Source organism: Panthera tigris, chromosome B1, assembly GCF_018350195.1.
Source record: "Panthera tigris isolate Pti1 chromosome B1, P.tigris_Pti1_mat1.1, whole genome shotgun sequence".
NCBI classification, from domain to species: domain Eukaryota; kingdom Metazoa; phylum Chordata; class Mammalia; order Carnivora; family Felidae; genus Panthera; species Panthera tigris.
In genome coordinates, this window is record NC_056663.1 from 120,320,834 (window position 1) to 120,337,048 (window position 16,215).

Here is a 16,215-nt window from a genome sequence, read left to right on the forward strand (position 1 = left end):
TTCCTTCACTGGAAATGTTAATACCTAGGCAGACTTGACCCAGTGCCACGAGCATCTCCTGCATGATGCTGCACACAAGAAACTATACTAGACATAGTTGAAGGGCTTTCTTCAAAGATAATATTCAAGCTACCCTTCAACAGTAGGATTCCAAATATCCATTCAATTATTCAGTCTCTTGAGAGTCTAGAACTTTGATTTGCAAACTGTTCCCTAGAACCATGTGTTTACAGGAACACCGTCATGGGGCTGAGCTTCCTGCATCAACCAAAGCAGCCTTTTTATCTGTTTTGCACATCGTGCTTCTCTGTAAGATGTCAGCTGAGAGGTGTCCCCACTAGATGAACAAAGCACCAAACTGACTGTGGTAGAATATTAGCTCCGAACAAATCCAGTCCTAAGGTGTTCTTGTAAGTTTATATTTTGAAGTCGTTTTATACCAAGTGCTGGGATAGCTAGGTTTCTTCCCAACAGCACCTTCTTGTCTACAAGACTAAGTCCAACCTCTTCAAGGTGGTGTGTAAGGCTGTTCACAACCTGACTCTCGCCAGCCTCGTCCTCCCCCACTTTCCCCAACTTGACCCTGAGCTTCAGCCATGCCAGACATTTCAAAAAGCTCAGAAAACACCAGGTTTCTTTAAGCCTCTGAGTCTTTATTCATACATCATCTATGTGGAATGACCTCACTTTTACAGAGATGGAATTTGCCTTACTCAGACGAGGCATTTCCTCCTCTGTAAATGCATAGTATCCTGTACTATCTCTATTTTAACACTTAACACACTGTGTATAATTGTTTATTGTCTTTGACTCTCCAGTGAGAATTGGGGCTTATCTTTGTTTTCTCAGCATGTAACAGTGGCTGGCATAATGTTTTTTGCAAGAAGGGCAAGTAGGGAAATAGAAGAAAAGTGTTTTTCATTCCATGGTCTTGTGAAGTGGCTTGTCCCAGAGTCAAAGTGCCAAATCTTCATTGAAGGATGGCTGAAACACTTACCCCAGTTCAGTATGCCCAACTCTTTCTCATTGAGTATCTTCTTGGGCCTGAAGGTCTGGAGTGAAGTCTATATTTTAATAAGTATCCACCAAAATTTTTATGATCAGAAAAGTTTGAGAAACCATGCTCTACTTTATTTCTATAGCAAATTTAAAATTCAGCCCTATATTTCCAAATCAACAAAATCTAGTATGGACAAGTATTTTTACCATTGTTGCTACACCTAATTATGTATAATGAATTTAATTTTCATTTACAGTTGCTTAATGAATATGAACTTAGAAGAAAATATGGCAGTTAGTTAAGTATTTATGGAAACCTCAACACTGGCTACTGAATGGGTAGTGGGGAGAAGGCAGTGGCATTTTTAAATTTATAATACTTCACCCAGAAAAAGGAGATTAGGGTGGTAAAGTATCTGGATGCTTCTCTGTGAGGAATCAGTCAAAAAGCCTCATGTGTCTTGAAGAGAATGAAATGCTCTCATATTCAAAAGACAGCTGCTTGCACACCAGCCTGCCCACTCCAACAACCAGCTTTCCATAATTTGTTCAAACAATGCTTCTCGAAGCACAGTTTATCTTCAAGAATCTCATAATATACTTGAAGTCTTACCATGAAAGAGCCCTTCCTTTGGGTTCAACAGCACTTTCTCCAAAAGCCCATTAAGAAATACACATAGAGAAGGAAACCACAGCCATTGTCCATTGCTAACACCATAGTGAGAATGAGCTTCTCACAGTTCTGACAGGGGTGGCCAAAGGCTAAATAAAGATAGGTGTGTTTGTAGAGAAGACCTCAACTAGGGCCTGGGACAGTGCTGGGGGTGAGCAGGTGGGAGCTCTGGCCCTCCGAGAGGATGACTGCCTTTTGATTAACTGGTGCCCGTCACCGTCTCTCGGTGCTAGGCACATGCCCACAGAGAGAACACAATGAAATTCGAGACCGTCTTTCCTCTCACGAGATGCAGTAGCGTGAAAACAAAGCAACGTTCCGTGCCACACATACTCACTTCCGTGTAATGTTCCCTACAGGAGTTCTGGTCTGGAGTCAGACCTAGTTTGGAATATTTATAGCTCTGCTCCTCAATGGTTATCTGTGTGACCTTGAGAAACTTGCTAAAGCCTCTCTAAACCTGATTTGTTCCTTGGTAAAATGAGGGCAATAAGAGTAATTAATTCCTAAACTTTCCGTAGGGATTAAGGACAAAGCAAAGAAAGTACTCATCCTGGTGGCTGGCACAAAATAACCACTCAATAAACTTCAGGTTTTGCTGTGGCATTTAGCCATATGCTGCATCGCATGAGTGCCTACGATAAATATTCTGCAGATGAAAAGTGTGTGTGTGTGTGTGTGTGTGTGTGAACACGTATGTGTGAGCTGGCATTGGGAAGGTATGCATGGTCAGAAAGTTCTCCTAGAAGAAATGACATTTGATTGGAACCTTCCTGTGAAGGTAGATTGGTAGACGAGGGAAGTTAGGAAGGAAAATGGAAGACACTCCAGCCTGGGAGAAAAAGTAAGAGCAAAGGAGAAATTCCAGAAAAACCCTGATATGTCAACCCCTGGGGTTAAAACATAAGAAGGGTGGGGTGCACAAAGAGAATGGTAGGCAAGAGTGGGGCCACATCAGTTATTTCTATCAGGATGTCTTTCAACTGCAAGTAACCAAATTCCTGATTAACTGTGCTCAAGCCATGCTAACACGTACAGTTACTGATAAGGACATCTGGGACTGTGTGGTCCTAGGGTTTGGTGGGTGGCTTAACATTATCATCAATGACCTAGGCTTTTTCCAGGCTTCGTCTCACACCATTTTTCTTTTGACTTCTGTCTTCATGATTCCAAAGGACAGTCATAGCTGCTGGCATAGCTTTCTAACACAACACTACCTGACCACTGGAAAATACTGCCAAAGTAACTTATAAATAAAGTAAAGATGAAGTTCTTTTTTACCACAGTCATGCAACCTCTAACTTGGCAGAGTCAAAGTCAATCTAAAGGAGCAAGGAAAAAGGATAATATTTATGAAGGTGTTTTTTTGGGTGTTTTTTGTTTTTGTTTTTTTCGGCTAAGGTTTATCTTTCTATGTAGGGGCCTAATAAGGGTTGGAGAAAGTGTAAGATACAGTATTTTAAGATTGGTAGAAACAGCAAAGAGAAAGTTACTGAGTGAATTTTAAAGAGTAGCAATAACTATTCGAGTTAAAGTAATAGACTTTTTTGGTATCTTATTTAAGATATGCATGACAATTGAAAGCAAAAATTATAAAACTATAAGGTGCTAGTGAAATAAAGCAAAAAAGATTTCAAGAAATGGAGAGACATGCTGAGGTCATGGATTTGGAAACTTAACATTCTTAAGATGTCAATTCTTCTCAAATGAGTCTATAGGTTTAATGCAATTGCAATAAAAACCTTAGCAGGATTTTCTTCTAGAAATAGACAAGTTGATTTTAAAATCTCTATTGAAAGGAGAATGATCTAGAATACCCAAACCATTTTTGGTTTTTAAACATATTTTTATTTTTAAATATATATATATTATGCTTCAATTTTTAAATATACTTGAACCCTACAGTAATCAAAATAGCATGGCATTGATGAAAGAATAGAAGCATAAATCTATGAAACAAAATAGAGCCCAGAAATAGACACACACAAATGGTCAGTTGAGAAATGTACAAAGGTCTATGAATAAAGGATAACTTTTTCATCAAATGACTGGCAAAAAAAAATAAGTAAATTCCGCATCACACCTTATGCAAAGTTAACTCAAAATGGATCATACTCAAACGGTGGTACTCAAACTTAAAAACACAAGCTATAGGGGCACCTGGGTGTCCCATTCAGTTAAGTGTCCAACTCTTGATTTCAGCTCAGATCATGATCTCACAGTTGCATGAGTTCAAGTCCTGCATCTGGCTCCATGAGGTGGAACTTGCTGGGGATTCTCTGTCTCCCTCTCTCTCTCTGCCCCTCCCTCACTTGCGCTGTCTCTCTTTCTCTCTCTCAAAAATAAAACAAAACTTTGACATTGGGTTTGGCAGAGATTTCACACGTATGACACTAAAAACCACAAAGCTATACAAGAAAAGAAAAATGATAAATTGAACTTCACCAAAATTACAATGTTTTTGACTTGCACAGGGCATCAAGAAAATGAAACACAATGTAAACCATAGTCTGGGAGACAATGTGTTCAAATCATTTCTCTATCAAGTAACTTGTATAGAGAATGTATACAAATCTCTCCAAATACAACAACCAAACAAACCAATTTTAAAAATGAGCAAAAGATGTGAACAATCACACCAAACAAGATATATGAGTGGCAAATGCACACATGAAAAGGTGCTCAACATCATTAGTCACTAGGGAAATACAAAGTAAAGTCACAGTGGGATGGCACCAAATGGCTCTTTGAATGGTCACACACACACACACACACACACACATGCACACACATTCAGCGAAAGTTTTTTAAATGATAACTTCAACTTCTTGTGTGGATGCAGGGCAACTGGAACTCTCATACACTGCTCAAGGGGATCCAAAATGTTGCAGCCACTTTGGAAAACAGTTTCTTAAAATGTTAAGCAGTTTCAGATAAAGGTACCATTTTGACCCAGAAAGCCCCTCTTAGATATTTACCTTAAAGAAAAGAATGCTATGCTTATAAAAATCTCTGTACACAAATGTATATAGTAGTGTCACTCACAATTACTGAAACTTGGAAACAACACCCCAAGTGTCCTTCAACAGGCAAATAGATAAACAAAAGGTGGTACCTCCAATTTAATGGAATACTACTTAGCAATAAAGAGAAACGCACTGTTTGTTCTGGATTGAATTGTGTCCCCTTGCCCAAAGGATATGTTGAAATCCCTCCTACCCCTAGTACCTAAAAATGTGACCCTATTTAGAAATAGGATTGTTGCAGATGTAACCAGTTAAGATGAGGTCATTATTAAAGTAGGTTGGACCCCTAACCCAATACGACTGGTGCTCATGTGAAGACAGAGACACACAGGGAAAATGTCATCCAATGACCAAGACGGAGATTGGAGTTATGCAGTTACAAGCCAAGGGACTCCATGGATTGCTTGCAAACCACCAGCAGCTAGGTAGAAGCAAGGAGAGATTCCCCTACAAGTTTCAGAGGAACAACACCTTGCCTACACCTTGATTTCAGACTTCTAACCTCAAGAACTGGCAGACAATAAACTTCTATTGTTTTTTAATGTTTATTTTTGAGAGGGGGAGAGGGGCAGAGAGAGGGGTACAGAGGCCTCTAAATTTCTATTGCTTTAAGCCACCCAGTTTGCAGGACTTTGTTACGACAGGCCTAGGAGACTAATGCACAACTGGTACATGTAAGATCCAAAACACATAGTGCCAAATGGAAGAAGCATCAAGAATTATGAAGAGTCTGGGGCCACCTGGGTGGCTCAGTCGGTTAAGCGGTCGACTTCGGCTCAAGTCATGATCTCACAGATTGTGAGTTCGAGCCCCACGTCAGGCTCTGTGCTGACAGCTCGGAGCCTGGAGCCTGCTTCAGATTCTGTGTCTCCTTCTCTCTGCTCTTCCCCTGCTCACATGCTGCCTCTCTCTCAAAAATAAATAAAGATTAAAAACAATTGTAAATAATTATGAAGGGTCTGAAGTCTTACTCTCCTCTCAAGGGAACAATTTAGTCTGCCACAGTTTCATAGGTGGGGCAGAAGACAGGAGACTCCTAGGTCAGAGACAAAGGCCTTTGTTACCCACAGCACAGCAGCATGCATAGCATAAGGTGAATGTTCAAATCAGTTCCCCTAGCCCCTAACCCAGGGACACAGAGGCAGATCCAGGTGAGACAGAGAGAGAGAGAGAGAGAGGAGAGAGAGAGAGAAAGGACTGTGGATTTTTTGTCACAGCAGAGGAACTCCACCTCAGAAAACCCAGTCTTATAAAGGGGCCTCAAGCAATCCTACCCAACGTTTGCCTTATAATCATTACAATCCTGGTCAGTAAATAAATCTACCCTCTGCCTCCGAGGGAACACCTACCTCCATTTTAGCAAACAGCTTTGAGATTATCATAGCAAAGGCCTCAGAGATAGTCTGGAACAAAAGCTGTCACAAGATGTGTAAAAACAGAGTGAAGAATTGAGCCCTTACAGAAGCCAGTCTCAAAAGATTACACGCTGTGTGATTCTATTCATGTGACATTCTGGAAAAGGCAAAGCTGCTGTGACAGGTTTCAGCTCCATCAGTGGTTCTTAGAGATTAGGATGTGGGTGAGGGCGGCTCAAGATGAGGGGATTTTTTGGTGTGATGGAACTGTTCTTTGACTTGATTGTGGTGATGCTTATGTGAATCTATACGTGTGTTAAAACTCAGAACTGTACATCAAAACAGAAGCTAATTTTACTGTATATAAATTAAAATTTTTTAATTGACAAAAACGTCATCTTTTTGTTGAGATATAATTGACCTATAACGTTGCATTAGTTTTATGTGTACAACATAATGATTTGATATATATATGTATATGTAAAATGATCATCACAATAAGTTTAGTTAACATCCATCACCACACATAGTTAACAATTTTTTTGATAAATAAATAAATAAGATGAGTAATATTCTTTTAAGTTAATTTATTTATTTTTGAGAGAGAGTATGCACAAGTGGGGGAGGGGACAGAGAGAGAGTGAGACAGAATCTGAAGCAGGCTCCAGGCTCTGAACTGTCAGCACAGAGCCCAAGGTGGGGCTCAAACTCACAAACCGTGAGATCATAACCTGAGCTGAAGTCGGCCACTTAACCGACTGAGCCACCCAGGCTCCCCTAAGATGAATAATATTTTAAGATAAATAAAATCTGAAGATTTCATGTGCAACATGGTGACTATCGTTGGTAACACCATTGTAAAACTGAAATTTTTAAGACAGTAGCACTTAAATGTTCTCACACACACAGGAAAAGATAAATATGTGAGGTGATGGATGTGTTAATTAATTAGATGGGGGAATCATTTCACTAGATATATATCAATTCATCATGATGTTCACTTTAAATATAATTTTATTTATCAATTCTACCTCAATAAAGCTAAAAAAGAAATGATAGCATAAACATAGTATTTATTAATATTGAGGTATATACCAGAATAAACAGCTATGCGTTGAAAATAGTTATCTGCAAGGAATAGGTATTGAGCAGCTGGAAGATATACAGAGTGCAATGTTGCTTATGTTGAAAGCCGTTTAGTAGTACTTGAATTTTTAAAGTCCTGTACATGGTTTAATTAGATCTTTAAAGAGAAGAATCAAAACCCCAAATAACAAAAAAATCCTTTTATTCCCCCAAAACAATGGTAATGTCATAATTAGTGACATTTTTTCTGAAAAGCTCAAAGTGATAGCAATGCAAATGTTCTTTAAAAAAAAAGTGTGATCCATTCAATCACCTATAGGTAGATATATACATTTTTTTTTGCCTGAGGAAAAAGTGGGATTTGAAGAGATTAAGGCCCTTATTTGTGTTATATTGTGTGTCTTTGTTTAAAATAATTAACAGAAGTCAAATACTAATACACAAAGAATGATTGTTACAAAAAGAGGGTGTTGGGTCTGAAAGAGTTACAAATGGTTCCTTCCATTTCAAGTCCACTAATAATTTCTGAAATGTTGCTTCCATTTAAGGGATCAGTGGTCAGAGGCAGCCTGGTATGAACCGTTTACTCAAACCTAGGAAAGTTCATGTACACAAGTCCACAGGAAATACACACAATAAAGTCTTTGAGAATTAGAAGACAAACATTAGCTTTTTAATGTCTGGTTCTGACATTTGCTCAGTTTAAAAGGAGTGAGTCTTCAGGGGAAATGGTTCTCCAATTGTGCCAACTTTCAATTACTTTCAACAACCAATTACCTGATCTATTTCTTTAAAAGATAAAGTTTTGACCTGACCTTCTTGGCTGAATCAGAAGAACAGACCTTTTCTGCCAATATGTAGGTATTTTTCATCTTAGAAATGAAATGGAATGCTATATTACTCCTGACCTCTTTTCCCATTACAAATCAGGCCATCTGTGCTGCAACTCTTCTTTTCCCTTGCTTTTAATTCTTTTTCCAATATGCTTTTTATCTTGTAAGGAACATTACCACTTTAAAACCTTGCAGACCCTATCCTAAGGCGGAACTGATGCTTTGGTGAACCTGCTTAGAAGATGGTGAATTATTTTCATAACAAATGTTTTTGACTTCCTATTACCAAGGCTTTTTGCAAGGAGTGGATATTGTGTGTAAATTAAGCCACTTAAGTTAACAGATAAACTACCCCTCCCCCCAAAACAATGATGGAAAGTTGCTGTGTATAATTTATTTTATTTAAAAGATTTTTTTACGTTTATTCATTTTTGCGAGACAGAGAGAGAAGAGCATGAACAGGGGTTGGGGGGGTGGGGCGGCACACAGAATCTGAAGCAGTCTCCAGGCTTTGAGCTGTCAGCACAGAGCCTGACAGGAGGCTTGAACCTACCAACCGTGAGATCTCGACCTGAGCCAAAGTCAGACACTTAACCAGCTGAGCCACCCAGGCACCCCTGCTGTCTTTAATTTAGCATAGAAATTGAACTTCTCTTCTTTAACTTGTTTTACAACCAAAGATTAAAGCCATTTCCTCAAGCCTGTTAGTTCTTAAAAGAAGGAATGAAAAAAATTAATTACCCTACTGCATTTGGGAAGTCACTTGAAAACAGCATTAATTGTTCTTGTCTAGATGTTTCTCCTAGATCTAACGATTTTATTTTCCTCTACATTCTCTGTTGAGATCAGCTTCCTTGGACTGCTTCCAATCCATCCTCTGTTACATCCAGTCCTTACAGGTCCTACACACTCCAGACTCATACTTTCTATATGTCACCTGTTTGCAGCCTTAAGCTGACATAATATCGTGGCTTTTTGCCTTTCCATTTTTTTTTTTGGTTCTTTATAATATCTATATATTCATACCCATATTTCTATTATTAAACATAGCACAACATTTTGACCTACAACAATCTTGGGTGCAATCACAAATGCAAATAACCGAGAAGACAGAATTGCTCATACAGCCAAGTATGACTAGGCCCCATTCTAATTATAAGAAAAGTTTGCTACCTCAGTTATCTGAAGACGCTCAAAGCAATAATGAAGATGGGACTCCAGGTCTAAGACATTGTCTTTTCATCTCACTGCTTGGAGGAAGAGACCGGAGTGAACAAATTCTGACAGTGAATTAGAGTACTTCTTTGGAAACTGAAATAGGAGGAGAGGTGAATTCTTAGCAGATTTCCAGCAAAGATCTGCAGTCAGAAACCCCGATTCTTTCTCTTAGATAAAAGTGGTTTAATCTGAACCTTGGAGGAAGGGGTCATTGCAGTTTCCAAACAGAGCTACTTTGGTGCATTTATCTTGGCTGCCCTTTCAACATTTATCAATGCCTTCATAGTTCCATCTTATTCTAATAAGACCTTCTGCCCACTGCTCCACGACCTTCATTCACCTTTACCTTCATCCTTCATCATAGTCCTTCTTATTGCCTTCTGGTGATTTCTTTTTTTTAAATAGGTATATATTTTTAAGTTTATTAAAAATTGTATTTATTTATTTTGAGATGGGAGCGGAGGAGGGCAGAGAGAGAGGAGGGAGAGAATCCCAAGCAGGCTCTGTGCTGTCAGCACAGAGCCCGATGCAAGGCTCAAACTCATAAACCGTGAGATCATGACCTGAGCTGAAATCAAGAGTCAGATGTTTAACCCACTGATCCACCCAGGTGCTCCGATCTTCTCGTGATTTCTCAATGTCTTTCCCTCGAAGTGCCTTTCTTCAATTGGCCCAGTATACTTAAAAAGTGATTTTTAAAATTTAGATGCTTAGTGTTCTCGTACCAAATCCCTGTGTTTCCAAATCTAATTTTAATCAGTCTGATACCATATAAAATTGGGATCGTTTCCAGAGTTCAATATTCATGTTAACTTCCAAGCTGATTACAGAATATCTGGCTGTTCCTGGCAGTATATAAGTGCTCAGTATATAAACTACTTGAATACATGAAATAACAAATGGCAAATGATCTTTATTATTAGATGAGAGATATATGGCACATTAAAACAACTTATAACTTATTCTTTAGGAATGTGAGTTTGGATATAGCCCATAGTGAGCAATGGAATTCATAATGTAATAAATAAAAGGGGCTTTTCTAAAGGATGAGACTTCTCTCTGAAAGAAGGCAATGGTTGTATCTGTGACTTGTTTATCAAACATCATAAGAAAGAATAAAATTAAAGAGAAATACTGGCCAAGGTTAATATAAGCTGGGAATTATGGAAGGAAATACAGAATCTGGTAAAGAAAAAGAAAAAAAGAAGGCATAAAATAGATAATAACCCCCAAATACACTGGGTTTACCTGAAGATCAAAATGGGAACCAGTAGCCTATGACAAGCTGAAAAACTCAGATCACTAGGATCACTGTTGTAAACTAAATGTACCACTTGGAAAGCTATTGTCAACTTCTGGAAATCATCAAAGGGCATCAGTGGCAGGGTAAGGGATGGAGTGTTGGACTCTGAAAGTCGTCCTTAATTTAAAGGCTAGTGCTCTTCTCACCTCATATCCCCATCCAAACACATACACATACACAAACACATGCACACACACACACACATGCATACAACAGCTATACACACATAGGTGCACACAGGATGAGTCATCCCAAAAGGGAAAGAATGTACAGTGTCTATACTTACAGAGGGAAGCTATATATAATATTCACATTTTACTGAGCAAAGAGAAGTAATAATCATTTGCCAAGGCACCTGATAGGGCTGGAGAAAAATTACTTGAACCAGAGAGGCTGACCTTAAATTACTTTTTAGGGTTTGGCCCAATTAAGAAGGTCCCTGTCATTTTACAAGAAAAGCTACCTGGAGCTTTTACCTTCTGAGTTCAATGAAAAAGAGTTCAATAAAAAATAAGCACATCTGAATCTCTAGCTTGCTGATACTTGAGAAAAGAATCTACAAGATGTCTACGGTTTTCAGACCAAACCTGAAGCAATAGTTAGGAGCCCTAAAGACATTTTAAATAAAAGGGAATGGGATATGATGGAGGAAAGAATGTCTTCATCACAGTTTAGGAAGAAACTAGGTTAGATGTGGAAGATGATATAGTCTAGGCATTAACTAGCACATAGTGAGTTCTGTGTTAGGCTTGGGAATTCCCTAATGAACCCGCCAACTAATTGATTTAGCAAAATTCTCTTCTCTGAACCAAAATGGAAATACACTGTTTTACATTCTTGTGGTGTAAAACAGAGACAGAACAAGCTGCAATTCTACAGATATATTTATAAATATAAGTGAGATGTCTATGTAAACATACTAAGCACACTAGCTACATTTTCAGACTGTAGGAAATGTAAGGGAGCACTTAAAGGCTTATTAAGATATCTTCATCCATATAGCCTATTTATTCTTAAAAATAATATGTTGCTCAGTTTGGAGAACAATTGACTTAGTTCAGAAAATATTTCTATGCCACGTTCCTATTTAGCAGGGATGGGCAGATGTTGCTTAATGAGAGGCTACTCTCCCTTTGTCTTCCTTCATGTCACCTGCCCCCTTTTCTGTCCCCATCTCTCCTCTTCCCTGCCCTGCGGTCCCCTCCTTTCCCTCCACACCTCTCTTCTCCCACCCTGTTTCTATCTTCTCTTTCCCTCTCATCCCCTCCCTTCCTCTCTGTTCTCCCCCCACCCCATCCTCCTGTTTCATCCTGTCCTTCATCAGGAGCAGGGGGAAAAAAAATTGAAGAAAGAAAAAAATGCTTTAACTCATTTAGAGGTTCACCAGTTTCCAGGACTGGATCTAAGCTCTTGCAGCCATGGAGAAAAGAATTTAACCATAGTCCCCACCCTTGGAGTGCATATCCTTTAACAGGGAGGCAGACAACCAAGAAGAAACATATGTTGCACATAATGATTGGTATTCTGATAGGACAAGCCATTAAGGGATGGATCCCAGAGTAGGAGCCTTTCACCTAAGCCATGGCATCTCCATGCTGTTTCTATGCAGACATAGGGTCACGTGCTCTTACTGAGTTTCTTAAAAGAATCTAAGTAGAAAGGAACTATTAGATTTTAATGAGTTTGATAATTTGACAAATTGCTCCGGACTACCGATCTTTTTCTCTTTAGCCTTACGGATAGTTGTCACAAAACCAAGCAAGGTGAATAAAGGATTCTTGAGTGGCATTTATGCAATTCCACAAGCAGTGTATGTTATTTTTCAAAATTATGAATAAGAAATGAATTTCATTTTGCCTCATTTTAACTAATTTATTTTTTTAGACAGGGATTTCTTGGCTCAAGTGATAATGCTATGCTGGGCTTTGGAAGTAAAATAGTGGGCAAAATAGGCATTGTCCTTACTCTTACGGACATTTAGTAAAACAAATACAGTTAAATCCAGTTGCCTTCAAGAAATACGTCAAATCTGTGAATGGAGTTTTAGTTTGGGTTTCCCAAAAGCAGAGCCCAAGACAAAGTTTAGGATGCTGGTGGTTGAGCCCAAGGCTCAGGAATGAGGGAGCAGGGAGGCTGAGCCTACGAGGTCTCTATTGTAGGCCATGCTGGCTTGATTGCACAAGGACTCACGCTGAGAAGTGTGGAATGCCTCCAAGAATGCCTCCCTGCAAGCCCAGAGCTGGGAGTCCCTATCTACCACTTGCAGTGTGTGAGGGCTGCTCCCTGAGGCATGAACTCTCCTGGATATCTGCTGTGAGTTTGCATGTGGGCCACAGGAGTTCTTCCCATATCTAAGAAGGAGTTGAGGTAGAATGCGCAGACATGTTTGCTTGGGGACTGACACTGCAGTGAATCTACGAGCAAAGGGAAATGTTCACTGCAGTGGCTTGAAGCAGAAGAGCAGGGTTGAGGGGCTCTGACAGAAGGCCAGGGGCATCAACTACAAATGGCATTGTAAGACTGTCCTTCTTTAACGCTGAACAAAAAGCATCAGGATTCAAGTCTCCAAGAGAGGAAAAAATCAGCAGAATGTGAATCCTTTCAGCTGATCTTATATAATTGGTCTGGGGATGAGATCCAACCCCCAAAAACATTCTCCCCATTCATCATTCCCAGATTGGGAAATGCCCTAGCAGCATCCAAATCAAATATTTTCGTCCTTACGGCTTTCTTTTCTCCCTGCCTTAGCCCCACGGTCCCACGGCTTACGTTGTTTGAAAATGAATTGACATTATGATAAAGAAAACACATAGGCACGATCTACAGATAGAAGCAGTCTGGTTTTGCCAAAGGAACAAGCAGGGACTATTTTTATACACAGGAGTTAGGCTCTCATTTGTATTTGAGTAGTACATTCTAACTCATTACCAGCACAATGTAATGCTGTTTTCTCCTGAATAATAGTGATTGGTTTACATTCATCATTCCACATGTTGCCCCAGATGCTTTTAAACAGTAGCAAGCATTTGTCATTAAGTGGTGTAGATGAGGGTGGTATTCCATGCATCTGGGACCAAGTTCACGTATATATGATATATTATTTATAAGTGCCAGGGTGATTAAAATATTTCATAATACTGTTTGCAACTTAACAAAATGTAATGAACTTGTATATTGAGGTGAAGGCTATTTAGGAGTCTATTATTTTTATAACTTTTCTGTAAGTTTAAGATATGTTTTCAAAATTAAATGCTAGCAAACATTACATGATATAGAGCCACATGAAAATATGCGATTGATGAAATAAGTTAGAAATAGATAATGAATGTGATTTAACAAATCAAGAAATATTACTGCTCAAAAGAGATAAGAAGTCTTTGCTATATAACCTTGTGGATTTTTTATGACCCACAAAAAGGAAATTGATGAACTGAAACAAATTCAAAACTGCCACAGATATTAGAATTAGCAGACTAAGTCATTAACAAAGTTTCTATAACTGTATTTCAAACAATGAAGTCAGCACATGTACATCCTTGGGAGTGAATGTCTTCTTAAATTTTGTGCCCAGACATGTCTCATGTCTAACTCTAGTCCTGGTTTTGGTTCCAGATGTTGGAAAGCAAAGCTGAGACATAGAAGATAAAAAAAAAAAAAAAAGACTCAAATCAAAGTTCTAGAAATGGAAATGACAACGTGTGAGATGAAAAAATATACTGAATAGGATTAATGGCAGATGACATATTAAAGAAGAAAAGATGAGTTATACTGAAGTCATACTAATAGAAACTACCCCAAATTAAATAATTTGAAAGAGAAAGTGCAATAATAACCTGTCAACTGTGAGGTAACTCAAGAGATTCTACATATACCTTACTAGAGTTTACAAAGGAAAGGAGAACAGTAAAATTATTTGAAGTATATTGATCCAAAAAAATCAAAATTTAATGACAATTACAAACCCTTATTTGTAATTTGCAATTTGTAGTACAAATCTGTATGTAAGAAGCTTAATCCAAAGCATAAAAATCATAAAGAAACCTACACCAAGAGACATCGTAAGTAAGTTGCTTGTAACCAATGATAAAGTGAAAATCTTAAAAGCAACCAGAGGGAAAAAAGACATTATGCGTAGAAAAAAGATAACAACAAATATCTCATAGGGAACAATATGGGAAGGAAGAGAGTGGAAGAATGTTTTGAAAGTGCTGACATTTAAAGAGAGAAAACTGCCTCTCTAGAATCCTAAAATCAGCAAATATATATTTCAAAAATGAAGGCAGAATAAATAGTTTTCCAAACATACAAAAGCTGAAAGAATTCATTGCATGGAGTCCCACATGCCAAGAAATATTAAAGGAAATCCTTCAAGCAGAAGAAAATGATACCAGATGAAAATCTGGATCTACATGAAGGAATGAAGTGCCCCAGAAATAGAATTATCAAGAACTATAAATGGTCTGAAATTTTACCCTATTTGCAAGCTCAGGTCATGAGTCCTGGCAGGAGATATAAGACTCCTGTGTCAAAGACAAAGAACTTCATTACTAATAACATAGAAAGCTGCATGAGTTCTATGTTCATGCCAGGTGACCACGCTACCCAAGTCCCATGTGTTGAAGAAACCACATGTTCATAGAGCTGTATTTGTAGTAACGAAACACCTGAAACCACCCAAATTTCTATCTGCAGGTAAATGGGTAAATGAACTGTGCCAGGTCCATACGATGGAATACTAGTGTGTGAGTTAAGGATGCTATAACAGAGCACTATAGACTGGGTGGTCTAATCAACAAACATTTATTTTTCATAGCTCTAGAGTCTTTAGGATACCCGCATAGTTGGCTCCTTGGTGGACATTCAGTTCCTGGTTGACAGACAGTCATCTTCCTGCTTCCTCCTCTCAAAAGGACACTAATCTCATCATGGAGGCTCCACCCACATCACCCAATTACCTCCCAAATGCCCCATCTTCAAATACCTTCACCTTAGACCTTCAGCACATGGAGTGGGAGGGGGACACAAACACTCAGTCCATAGAAACTACTCATCATTAAGACAGAATAAACTATTGATATATGCTATAGCATAGATACATAGCAAACTAATTTTACTGAGTGAAAGAGGCAAAGACAAAAGGACACATTTTGCATTATTTCATTTCAATGAGACTGGAGGTCATATTTGTGGACATCAGTGAGTCTCTGGGATGATCCTTAGAGTGAGATTGCAAAGAGGAAATTCTGGGGGACGATGAATATGCTCATAATTTTTCTAAAGGTGATGAGGTCACTGGTATAAACGTATATTAAAACTTACATTGTACATCTTAAGTATGGGCGGTTTATTATGTATCAGCTATATTTCAATAAGTTGTTTTTTTTTAAAAAAAAACAAAGCAAAACTACCTACCAATACGTAATGCTAATGTTTTTGTGTAGTAAGGGTCTCCCCACCATTGCTTTCCTATTGCACTATGGAAGAGTGCCAGTTTTTCCTCATCGTTGTATGGCACCTGCCAATTGAGAGGTGAAGGGGCACCTCATTATTTTCCTTTGCATTTATTTGATTACTAACAAACTTACTCTTTTTTCAAACATTTAATGTTTATTTTTTGAGAGAGAGAGAGAGAGAGAGAGATAATGCATGAGTGAAAGAGGGGCAGAAAAAGAGAGAGAGAGAGACAGGTAATTCTAAGCAGACTCCACACTGTCAGTGAGGA